Source organism: Ovis canadensis, chromosome 19, assembly GCF_042477335.2.
Source record: "Ovis canadensis isolate MfBH-ARS-UI-01 breed Bighorn chromosome 19, ARS-UI_OviCan_v2, whole genome shotgun sequence".
NCBI lineage: Eukaryota > Metazoa > Chordata > Mammalia > Artiodactyla > Bovidae > Ovis > Ovis canadensis.
In genome coordinates, this window is record NC_091263.1 from 27,165,851 (window position 1) to 27,175,360 (window position 9,510).

Below are 9,510 nucleotides of genomic sequence, written 5' to 3' on the forward strand. Positions count from 1 at the left end.
CAGAAATAATCCAGAGACTGCTGCTAGACACCCCCAGGTGGGAACGCAGTATAGAGGAGTTGGTCCCACTGAGGACTGGTAGACAGACTTCACTCAAATGCCTCAAGCTGCAGGAAACTTCGGATACTTGTTAGCGTTTGTGGACACTTTTTCTTTTCCGATTTTTGGCTGCACCACACACAGCAGGCAGGATATTAGTTCCCTGACTAGGGATTGAACCCAGGTCCCCAGCAGTAGAAGCATGGCGCCCTAACCACTGTACCACTAGGGAATTCCCTATGGACACCTTTTCAGAATGCACGGAAGCATATTCCCCCAGACAGAGAAAACCTATGAAGTAGTTAAAACCTTCCTTAAGGAACTCTTTCTCCAAGTTAGATTGCCTACACCCTTCAAAGTGACAATGAGCCTGCTTCTGTCTCCAGTACAACCCACCAGGTATCTAAAAGCATTGCATATTGTTGGCAACCATATTCACCCTGAAGACTACAATCAACAGGGAAAACTGAGAAAATGAATCACATATTGAAAGAGACCACTGTTTGCCGGGGTCCAGCCCCAGTGGATTCAGGGAATTCGAAGTGGGGACGGAGACGGTGATTAAAGAGGGATTAATTAGAAATTTAAAGGGAGATTAGGGAAGAATAATATAGTGAAAAAAATAGAGGAGAAAAGAGGCTGATAATCCTTGGTTTACACAGAAAGCTAATAAAGTCTCAAGACAAGAAACTTGCACCGTCTACGTAGGCCACTGGTGCCCACTTGAATAGCGGAGGGTGCCCCACCTTGGGCTCCCTCTCGTGTGGGTCTTAGAAGCTTGGGCAAATAAGTAGACACGGAGAGCCTCTGTATTCCAAGGGTTCAGCCTGAAAAAGAGAGGGAGGGAGAGGGAGAAAGAGAGAGAGAGTCGACACGGGGGAGCCAGATTTCTGAGAGACTGGTCCAAGAAACTGGTCCATCCTTTATTTTCCAGAAAAGCTGTTATACTTTTAGTTGTACATAGGGATCAATGGATAATACAAAGTTATGCAGGGTCAGCAGCCCTGACCCTTATCAAGACCAGGCTTTCTTTCTGCAAATCTTTCCATATACAAAAGGTCCCAGGTGATTTACATTATCTTCTGGCCAAGAGGCCTGTTAACATTTTATGGCTCTCTTCCTTAATGAATGTTAATCTCATTTTCCCTGAAGTGTTTTTCTTTAATCTGCATCACCCTCAAAGTACTAAATAAAGTTACATTAAAAGATATGAAAACTTGGCAGCAAGTATTGGCTCAACAATGAAACCCTTAATCAGTTTTATTCTAATGATTTTTAACTCCTCAAAAGGCTCTACATTCCTAGAATTTTTAAAGCTTTTTGTATCTCTCACGCTGGGAGGCTGCAAACAATCATATGTGCAGTTGTAAAAATCCAGACAGATCTGTCAGGCAAGTTAGAAAGCTATCAGAGGGGTTTGAGCTGAGACACTCCTTTTATGCCCAGGAGACTTATTAACTAGAACTCTAAGTTACTTTTCTTTAGAGAAAGGTGGTCGGGGATAGCCCCCCTGTAATGTTAGAAGAGTAGGTGGAAAGCATAACACAGTAAAGCAGGCAGGCTCTGGTTTTGGGAGTAGATGCTCGAGAAAGTCCGGGGTGGTGGTGGGGGCGGGGCGGGCCCTGAGACCTGATCCTGCCCTTGCGTTTTGTCAGGCCCCTTTCCTCATGACCTTTGCCACAGGCGGGATTCCCCATGTTGGCTCCCGGCAACTGCTGAAATAAGTCAGGAGACTAACTTGGAGTAAGGCCTTGCCTGTTGCCTTGCAATGGATTAGAGTGGCTCCCAGAAGTAAGCCCTCAGGAATATTTTGTGGTAGGCTGTTCCAGGTGTCTGCCTGGGCAGGAGAATCTGCAGAGGTCTTAAGGAACCTAGCAGTCACCAACTAGGTTAAGACTTCAGTGCTATATGAACTTCTGTTCGTGAGTTTGCTTCCAATACATCCACCTACCCAACTAAGATGGTACAGCCCCCTTTCCAGCCTGGGGATCGAGTCCGCCTCGAAACCTGGAGAGAACAAGGGCCTGGGCATCGACTTGCTGCTAAGTGGACAGGACCATACAAGGTGCTGCAGAACGCTTACTCCTCTGATAAATCAGCCAGGATAAGGCCATGGATTCCCCACACCTGAGTAGAACTCACTCCTCCAGAGACTGGATGGGATGCAGAAAAGCAGACTTGGCTGGTGAGTCAGGCAATATTGAGCTGCCGTTTGGAGTCAAGCCTCTTGCCAGATAATTGATGACGACTCTTGCTCTTCTCTTTGGTTTCATTGCACTGGTGACAGCCACCTGTTGGAAAGGAAATGCTTTAATAAAGCTATCTCAAGGGAGGCCAGAGGGGGAAAATAACACTTTTTTTGAAGATATAAAGTTCATAGGCAGAGCATTATGGGCAGCCTTATTCCAAGTTTATGTGTATGTTCAAGAGCTTGTCCAAGTGTTGTGACCGGGCCATAAAAAGGGTATCCACATCCCCATGATTCAAACTGTTCGTGCCCATCCTGGGACTTGGGAATACTTCCGGCCCCAAGTTGACCATTTGCATTACACGATCACCCTGTCTTCACACCGGCTTGGTAGGAAGTGGCCAGAGTGGCCCCCTCCCCTTCTCCTGCAGGACTGTGGAGTGGACACTGACAGCAGGGAGCTGGAACAGACAGCACACCTGGCGCCACTGGACCCAGGCCTCCTGCTCTCAGCGCCGCGCTGTTTGCTGGCTTAGCTCCGCTGGCTCTGCACCTTGGAAAAGAATGATGCCTACAGCCAGAAATACACATAGCAGCCCTTTCTCAAGGCTCCGCCTCTCAGGCTTGACCTTTAAGGGTGTAACGCTTTTCCATTCATACAGAGACAAAAAGACGCAGGACAGAGAATAACAGCTGTCCTGGAGGAGCATTGTGACAAGACCTACCTGGCCAGCTGTAAGAGCCAAGGACTATCACATCCCTTCCAGGGCCTGGCCAGCACCAAGCAGTCTGCAATAATCAGCCACACTCCATCTGCTTTTAGTATAAAAGGACTCTTGAGTCCTCACTCAGGTCAGAGGGTTCTTCGGGACACTGGTCACCCATCTTCTTGGCTTTCCAAATGAAGCCGTTATTCCTTGTCTCCACACCTCATCTCTCAACTTATTGGCCTTTCATGTGGGGAGCGGGTTTCCCTGGTGACTCAGATGGTAAAGAATCTGCCTGCAATGCCAGAGACGTGGGGTCGATCCCTGGGTTGGGAAGATCCCCTGGAGAAGGGAATGGCAGCCCACTCCAGTATTCTTGCCTGGAGAATCCCATGGACAGAGGCTACAGTCTATGGGGTCACAAAGAGTTGAACATGACTGAGTGACTAACACTTTCACTTTTTTTTCACTTTCATGTGGGGAACAGTATAATCTTGGGCTCAGGAACAGGGTAAAGGAAGCTTTAACTAAACTTATTGTGGTAAATATTTTACAATCTATACATGAATCAAATCATCACACAGTAAGAGTAACTTACACATTAACACTTAAACTTAGGTAATATTATATGTCAGTTATATCCAATAAAGCCGGAAATAAATATTGGGAAAAAAATTCTTAAGCAAAAAGAAAACGTGTCTGTCATTCTCCAGGAGACTCCTTTGGGTTGAAATATTTCTAAACCTCAACAGAATCAGGCAGAAGTTCTACAGGCTCATTTGCAAGTTGAAGCACACGTGTCCCTTTATTCCAAAATGAGTTTTCATTTGCAGGCTAACTCTTAACTAGTGCTTGGTAACCGCTGCTGTTGAAGTTTTTGTACCTGTGCCACACATCACCAGCCTGACTCGCTTGTTTGCGCACTGATTTATTAGGTATTTATTTATTAATTAAGGTTTTTGTTTTTTTTTTTTGCGCAGTGTTGGGTTTTTGTTGCTGGACTCAGGCTTTTCTCTAGTTTTGGAGCACAGGCTCTAGGGCTCAGAGGCTTCAGGACCTGTGGTGCCCGGGCTTAGCTGTTCCGCGGCATGTGGGATCTTCCTGGACCAGGGATCAAACGTGGGTCCTCTGCTTTGGCAGGCAAATTCTTAACCACTGGACCTCCAGAGAGTGCCTCGGTTATTCATTAAGCACATCCTGCATGCCATACCCTGTGCACAGGGCTGGCTATTTGTAACATAGATATGAACAGGGCAGGGTTTCTACCCAATCTCTCCTTGATCTTGATCTGGGTTTGCATTCCACACTTCAAGGTTGCAAAAAGAGACTGGTCTGGGAACACTGAGCGATCAGTCATTATCCAAAGGGACAGGGAAGTGGTCTGTCTTGCCTCTGTCCACCTAGTGCTGTCTTCCCCCTCCTGGTGTCTCCACCTCTCCCCAGCACTCCCTGAGCGTCAAGCTGGACAGCCAGTCAGCACACATAGCCCAGCGCATCAGGCAACCTCTGGCTGTGGGATACCCCTCAGTTTTACTCAAAGAGCATGGCTTTGATAACCAAAGAAATCTGCAGTAGCTGCGTTCTTGGGAGGGAGTGGTATGTACAGGTGAAACTGGCAAGCCTTTAAGTTACAGTTTGGTAAAGAGCTTGCAGACCCACAATGACTGGGAATCTCATTGTCCTAGTTCAGATCCTGACCCTGCCACTCAAGCTGTCTGACTTTGGTAAAGTTATTTCTCTGAGCCTGAGTTTCCTTATTGTGAAAAATTAGGCTAATGACCCATAAGTCAAAGATAGTGTGAAGATTAGCAACGACATATCTAAAGAAGTCATATGGTGCTTGGAGCATTGCGGGCCCTCAGGAAATGAAGAATTACTATTCAAGACAAGAAGGCCCCAAACAGGGTGATAAAAAAATCTGCATTCAGGGCACTCATGGAGGAGGGAACATTCTCTTTCTAAGAGGCTCTGGTGGAAGCTTTCACCTGGGAGGACAGGCCGGAAGGACCAAGTTGTATAGAGTTAAGAGGGTGGGTGATGGGCCTCACATACTGGGAGGGGCCGCTCAACGTGCCACCTTCTCGTGGGGTCTCTGGGACTTTGAACACTAATGCCTATCCCCTTAAAATTGGCAATCCTCTCTTCACTGCCTGTGATCCTGTTCCATCCCAGCTGCTCCCTTGAGAAGGATTCTTGAGTGAGAGAGGGTTGGGAGGGACTTACAGGATCTGGGCCTGGGCTGGTTGAGTCTGCGCAGGGATCCAGAAGGCAGAGTCAGGTCTGGATTGGCTGCTGCCAAGAAGCAGGGGAATTCGGTGATTTGGAATCTAATAAATTTTACCTGGGACGTGGGAGTATGGAAATGGGCTAGAGCTGTCCCTGGTAACGGGGCAACAATCACCAACACTGGTCCAGAGGGACATGTGGGAGGGTGGGGCTAGTCTTTTCGTTATTGGGGAGTGACCCTGTCTGGGCAGCTTTGATGTTCAGGTGAGAACTTAACAGTCAGGCAGCCAACAGGGGAGCTGCCCCTCTTGTATTAGGGAATCCCGTACTGGAGCCCACAGAATGGGGACAATGAGAAGAAGCACCATGACTGCACGTGCTACTCCGTCCACGGTTCACAAAGCTCTCCCACAGGAATTCCCTTTCAGGGCAGGAGCTGAAATCCACGGAGGCTAGAGTAATTCCAGGCTTCCAGCTGGTAGGTTGAGGGGTAGTGGGCAGGAAGTCCACCCCAGGTCAGAAATTTACTTACATGCAGTGTCTTAACCGTTTCTCTGCAGATTACCAAACCCAGAGTGACACCTGTGGGCAGACTCAGAGTGGAGAGCCATCACTCCTTCCTAAAGGGCTTTCCTCCTGGCCTTGAGAGAACAGCAGGTGAGGGGGGAATGGAAAATGGAGGGGTTGCTGATGGAGCGGGAGGAGCGGGTTGGTGAATTGTGTGCTCGGTGGCTCAGGCATGTCCAACTCTTTGCAGCCCCATGGACTGTAGCCCACCAGGCTCCTATGCTCCTTGAAATTTTCCAGGCAAGAATACTGGAATGAGATGCCATTTCCTACTCTAAAGGATCTTCCTGATCCAGGGGTTGAACCTGGGTCTCCTGCATTGGCAAGCGGATTCTTTACAATTAACACCTGCTGGGCAGGTTGGTGAATCATTTCCTAAATGAAAGCCTTGGGGCTCCACCTTGTGGTTGTCACATGAACTGCTGGCCCCGGCCTGGCTAAGGCAAGTGTGGGCAGCAAGGTCTCTTCCCCGGCTCTGAGTCAGGCAGGCCCTCTGCCAGGCACATCATAGTCAGGAGCTCATTTGGTACTCAGCCCGTTGACCTGAGAGCTGTGTGTACTCAGCCCATCGTATAGATGATAAAACAGAGCTGAAGTCAGAGTTTACCCAGGAAAAGAGTGTTGAAGCTGGGCCTTTAGGCCTTGCCTTGTCCAGTCATGGAGCTGCGGGTACAGCACAGACTCCCCTTCCCAATGATGGATTCATAAGGGCTGTTTACAGTCAGACCACTGGCTAGGCTGTGAAACTGAGGAGTCATTTTTGGACTTGATAAAGGGCTTCCTAATTTCATAAAGTGCTTTCACACTGCCTCTGTAGGCCTCCCAGAACCCCAGAAAGCAGGTTCATGAGGCATGTTTATCTCCACTTTCCAACCAAGGAAGCAGAGGTGCAGAGATCATAACAGGCGAGACATCATCATCATCGTCCTAGCTATTAAGGTGCTCCCCGAGCCAAGCCCTGTGCTGAGTGCTTTGTGGTGGTTACCTTGTCTGTACGCGAAGAGCAGGTTCTGTTCCCATTTTACAGAGGAGGATGCAAAGGCCCAGAAAAGGGCGCAGGTCAGGACCCAGAGCTGCAGTCTGACTGGACTCCGAGCACTTGCTTAGCGCCCTGCACCGACTCATGGCTCTCTTTGGGCCGCCGGTCTGCTAAAAGATGAGCAGGAACTGGATTCTCTCTTCCCTGAGGCCCTGTGCAGCATTCTTTCTGCTGCACCACACTGGCCCTGATGTCCTCTTTCAGCATCTGCAGGTGATAATACACTTGGACACTCAAGAAAAGACCAGTTACATTCAGTTCTTTGGGGAGAAACAAATGTTGGCAAGATGAATGAGGGCAGGTTCAAGGTCCTGGGGATGGGTGATTGATGGGTGCGTTGCCAGAGGTGGAGGTCAAGGCTGCACTCTAGGCCAAGCTCACAACTTGGCCTGACTGCATGTCCTGAGGATTCTTCTAAAGCTTCTCTTGCAGGTGGCAAAAGCCTGTGCTGGTGGGTCAGTCTCTCCTGGGAGTCGTGGTTTCAAAATTGCAGTGTCTGGAGCTGCACTGTCCGGGGCAGTGGTCATGGGCCACAGGTAGCTATGGACCACTGGAGATGTGGCTCGTCCTAACTGCACTGGCATGTAAGTATGAAATATTTACCAGGCTTTTGAACACTTAGCATGAAAAAAAAAAAAGGAATGTTCCCTATCTCATTCATAATTTTTATATTAATTGCATGTTCAAATGATAATATTTTAGATTTTACCTGTTTCTCCTTACTTTTAAAATCACTACCAGGAAATTATGTAGGTGGCTATTGCTGTTGGGCACTACTGGAAGGCACTGATCTAAAGCTTTTGGTCCCTCATGATATACAGTGGAAGCCAGACACCCCTCAGAGCTGTCCCACAGTGCAGCCCGCTCGTCCGACTCTTGGCGAGGTTTTGCAGTCGGCCAGTGGTGGAGTGGGAGGGAGGGAGAGATGACCTCACGGCTTTGTCTCTCTGCCAAATGGGCACACGGAAAAGTTTCTACAGCCTGGTGACAGGGAAACAGAAAAGCGGCCCATTTTCTATGTGAACCACACTTCTTACTTTGGCCAGGATCCCTTGGTTTAAACTCCTGCTACACTACACTTCAGCAGCTATAATTCACTTCAGTTCCTCAGGCTCCAAGCTTTTTCTGGTCTTGGCCCTTTCCTTCCATTCCTCCCTCCCTCCCCTCTCCCCTCTCCTTGCTCCCCTCCTCTCCTTCCTTGGCTGTATCTCTTTAGATGGCAAGTGGGTCCCACAAAGAGGTCTCCCCAGCCCTCTCAGCTGTTCTAGACACCCCACCCTGTCAGTTCAGTCCTTGATTTTGTCTTCAGGGAACTGGCCCCACTTTACCAGCACCCTCTTGAATGTGGAGCATGTTTGATGTCTGTCTCCTCATTAAACAGAGGCATCATGAGGGCAGGGACTGTGCTTATCTACAGCTGTGTCCTGGTGCCAACATGATCCCCTTGTAATAGGGAAGAACAAATCTGACTCCGTATCAGATCTGTTTCGCCTAACGTTTGTATTCTAACCAGTTAAGAATGTTGCCTATAGCCTGAAATACACAGGAGAGCCCATTCTCAAGGTTCTGACCTTAAAGACATAACACTTTGCCATTCCTATAGAGGTAAAAAGTTGCACAACAGAGAGTCACATTTGTCTGGTTGGAGGTTTACAGGAACCTTGTGTCCTGACCTGTGCCGACAGCTGCACCTTTACTTCCTGCGGCAGCCGCCGCCAGAGGGCGCCACAGTCCCGAGGCCCGCTTGGAAGGGCCGCCACCGCCCACAGCCACCAGATGGTGAGTGCCTCAGGGGCAGAGGCTGGGCCTGCAGAGCCCCCACACCTGGGGCCTTCCTCCTCACCGAGGGCTGGCCCCCTCTTCCAGGGTCTGTCTCAGAGGGGCTGTGGTCACCCAGGCAAGCCCAGCTCAGCCCTCTTCTTTGGGAGATCCCAAGCTTCTCGGGAAACAGTATCCAAGCCCTAAAAATCTCAGAGTATTTGTGCTTGTCTTGGGGACCACCCCCCCACAGGGTGAAGAGGAAATGATGAAAGGGGCCAGATGGCTGGTGGGCGCAGGCACTGGGTGCAGGGAACTCCCCCTTGGGGCTCCTTCCCCCCAGATGAAAGAGTATGAGCGGAAGCAGTTCTGCCCGGAAAGGTCCAGAACCGGGCAGGGCCAGGTGGACTCAGCAGTCACCCAGCAGATATCACCGTCCCTCCTCTCCAGGCCAAGTCCTGGGGGCTGCACCCTGTTCTGAGTCCCCACTCACCTCCCCCTCTTCTCAGGGAGAAGGAGCCAGTGGGGAGCGTGGAGACAGGTGTGGAGACAGACACACAGACAGACAGGCTGGCAGAAGTAAGTGTGCCGGGCGGGAGCGAGGAGAGAAGGCCCAGCATCAGGAGAGAACGCTTGGCTTGAAAGACTGAAAAAGATGGTCTGAGGGAGCATTCAGAACAGGTAATGTACTCACTGAGCACCCCTCCTGCCCCCAACACTCAGAAGCCTTTTGCAGGCAGACCTGAGCCATGCGCCTCTTTTACCCTGGTGGATGCACACCTCAAGGCCTGCTTAGCTAGGCTTCTGCCTCACATAAAAACACACAGAAATGACAGTGACATCGACTTACCAAGTTTACCAAAACCAAGGACAGTGGTAAAGCACAGGAGTGAACAAGGAATCTGCTGAAGACATGGGCGGGGCGGGGTGGGGATGAGAGAGGAGGGACACAGAAGTTAAAAGGCCCGGTGGGGAGGAGAAGGATG